The following is a 3,182-nucleotide window of genomic DNA, read 5'->3' as shown; positions in this document are numbered from 1 at the left end:
GCAGCATGGAAGTGTAAGCCGAATAAACCCTTTCCTCCCCAACTTGCTTCTTGGTCATGATGTTTGTGCAGGAATAGAAACCCTGACTAAGACACATGGGTGTGTCATAACATGGTAGAGGTCAAAAGACAACTTGGTGTTGGGTCTCACCTTCTACCTTATTTGAGAGGAGGTCTCCACCACTTGTGGACACAGGACCAGGTGAGCTGCCAGCTTCTGGGTGTTCTTTTTTTCTCATTTCCCTTCTTGAAGCAGGAATGTTGGGATTACAAACACATGCTACGACCCCCAGTTTTGTGTGGGTTCTTGGGGTTTTGAATTCAGGCTTACAAGGTTGCTGTAGCAAGTACTTTTGCCCCCTGGGCCATCTCTCTAACCCCTTTTCTTCCATATTCCCATTCCTAAAAAGTATCTTTCTATGACTACTGATCTTTCTCATTTCAGTCTATTATTATATCCCCTTTATTGATTTTCCTCACCTTCAAACGTTGGGAAATGTTTCTACTCTAGAATCCACGGCCCCTCAAGTTTCCCCAGCCTCACACCAGCAGGTGCTGTATTGTGTGTTAAGTTGTCCTCTCTGATGTCAAGGCAGTGGGAAACTGCAGAGTGCTCTTCACTGTGGTTCTCTGGGTGCTGGGGAAGAAGCCCAGGACCTCATGCACACTGAGCAAATGTCTGTTGCTGTACATGCCAGTTCTAAACTCTGCTTCACAGATGTGGAGCCTGAGGGTAACGCCTCGAGTTATCATTCACAGAGTATGGCTAAAAGCAGCACCTCTACTGCAATAGGACTTCATTACTGCACTATTCTGCAATATTACTGTATTACTGCACTATACTGTAATGCTACTACTACTACTGGATGTGGGGTGTCTCCTCAGCTCTCCTGAATTCCTATATCTATCTCTACTGTACCAATAGGAATTCTATTCTTCCAGCCGCTGAGCTTCAAAGGCACGCCTCAAGGCTCCTTCTGTCTCCTTTCCCACTTTTCCATGAGCAAATCCCGACATTTGCCCTCACTTCCAGACTTGTCCATAGCCTCAGCACCTTCTTACAGTTTCCCGTTTGACTCCCCAGGGCTGGGCCACCATCCCTCTCACCCAGATTTATAAGGAACTGTCTTAGGGGTGGTCCTCCTTGGCCATAATAATCCCACTGAAATCAAATCACAGCAGGCAGCCTCCTCCTCTTAGATCCTTCAGGTGGTTCTTTCTCATGCAGAGTCAATGCCTGTGTCCTTACCATGGTCTGTGAACCTGACACCGAATTCTCTGTATCTCCTGTCACTTCATTCCAGACACAGGACCCCACCCCCTACATCAGGCCATCCTCATGTTGGCACTCATCCTACCATCTCAGTTGTTTTCCCAAGCGTATTCACATCTCCTGAATACAACAGACACATTTCTGTCTCAAGACATCTGTGTTTGTATTTTCTCCACATTTCATAACTACCTTCCCATTTCTTTCTGCTCAAGCTACGAAATTCTCTCTGGTTATATTTATGACTAAGGGGGATGTTTACTCCAAAGGAAACAAAGCCCTCCTCCTACGGCCTCCCCATCCTCTCTCCAAAACGCTTCTTCTTTGGGGGTGGGTAGAGACAAGGTCTTATGTAGTCCTGGAACTCACTTTGTAGACTAGGCTGGTCTTGAACTCACAGAGATCTGCTTGCCTCTGCCTTCTAAGTGAGGGGATTAAATATGTTCACCACCATACCTGGCCCAAAACTTTGAACTCTGCTTTCGTAGTAACTATCAATATACAGCTAGATATATTTTTTATTACATATATTGTGCATGCATATGTGTGGACATGCCACAGGTACATGTGTGGAGGTCAGAGGACAACTTGCAGGCATTGCTTCTCTCTTCAGAGTCTCCTGAGGACTGAACTCAGGTTGTCAGGCTTGGTGACAAGCGCTTTACTGGCCATTCCACACGATAACTATTTTTTGTTTGTCTTTTCTCGGTTGAGCAAGCACCCTGTGAGACAGTCACTCATCTGTCCTTGCTCGAATGAAACCAGAGCTGAAGTCCCAGAGCAGAGGATGGAAAAATCACATTCGATTAAGTACTTAATACGTATTTGTAGATGGATGAATGATGACATGTGTTTGGCACACAGGAGTCCTGTTTGCTCTGTGAATATGTTAGGTCTCAGGATGGAAACAAATGGCTTACAGGGGGCCCTTAACAGATTAAATTTGATGCTGGCCACCAGATCCTCCTGGCATCCCTCTGACCCTACCTGTTACAGGGTATGGCAGGCATACCCTGCCCCCTACCCTGAACCTTTCCAGCTCATGGGTCGGGCTGCCCTTACTCCAGCTGCCTTTCCCTATATAATCCAGTCATTTTGGTTACCTGGCCCTGTTGATTAACCCTTTACCCTTTTAGCCAGTCTCTTGGCCCAGGCCACCTCTTCTCGGTCACCAGCTCCTCTTCTGTCTCCTCACATGGCCAGGCTCAGTCTGGCTGTGGATCCCAGAGTCCCAGAGTCCCTACCTCTGATTATGCTCTCCCTTTTCTCTATAATAAATATCCATAATACTTAAAAGCAGCCATGTCCTTTCCTTTTTTATTTCATTCATCTGGTGATGAGACTGGGGGAGTGGCACACATGAGTGCATTCCCCACCCCTACTCCTACCCCAGCCCCACCCCCACGGGTTGATCTGAGCCAGGCTGCTGAGCTGACTTTCCTAAGGTATGTATGGATCATTTGTTTCTGCTGGCTTCTGCCACCCACAACATTTGATACCAAATTCTAGAGTTCATTTCCCCAGTTGCTGCTTTCTTTTACTTTCTTTCTAACCATCTGTCTCTCGGCTTTCTGGGATCTGTCCCGTTATGCCCTTTACGTGGGCACTGCTGTGCGTGTTTCTCTGGCTCCCGCAGCCTGCTGCACCTAAGCGAAATCTGCCTTTTCTCCTGCTCTCTCCCCTTTCCTTCTGCCACCCTGAACTGCCCGCTCTGTTTACTATCACTACAAAAGCCACAGTGGTGTGCCAGAAAACTCCTTCCACCCTCCCTCCGCTCCAACCATAGCGATAAGGGACGCCTTTCCTCTGGGATTTGGAACATTTTTCTGACAAGTTTCCCATTCGGCTTGGGGACGACCCAGATGGAAATTCTTATCACAAGGATACTTTGTCTCCTTTTAAAGGAAGGAAAC

This window comes from Mus caroli, chromosome 10, assembly GCF_900094665.2.
Source record: "Mus caroli chromosome 10, CAROLI_EIJ_v1.1, whole genome shotgun sequence".
Lineage (NCBI taxonomy): Eukaryota > Metazoa > Chordata > Mammalia > Rodentia > Muridae > Mus > Mus caroli.
Note: the sequence above shows the minus strand (reverse complement) of the source record.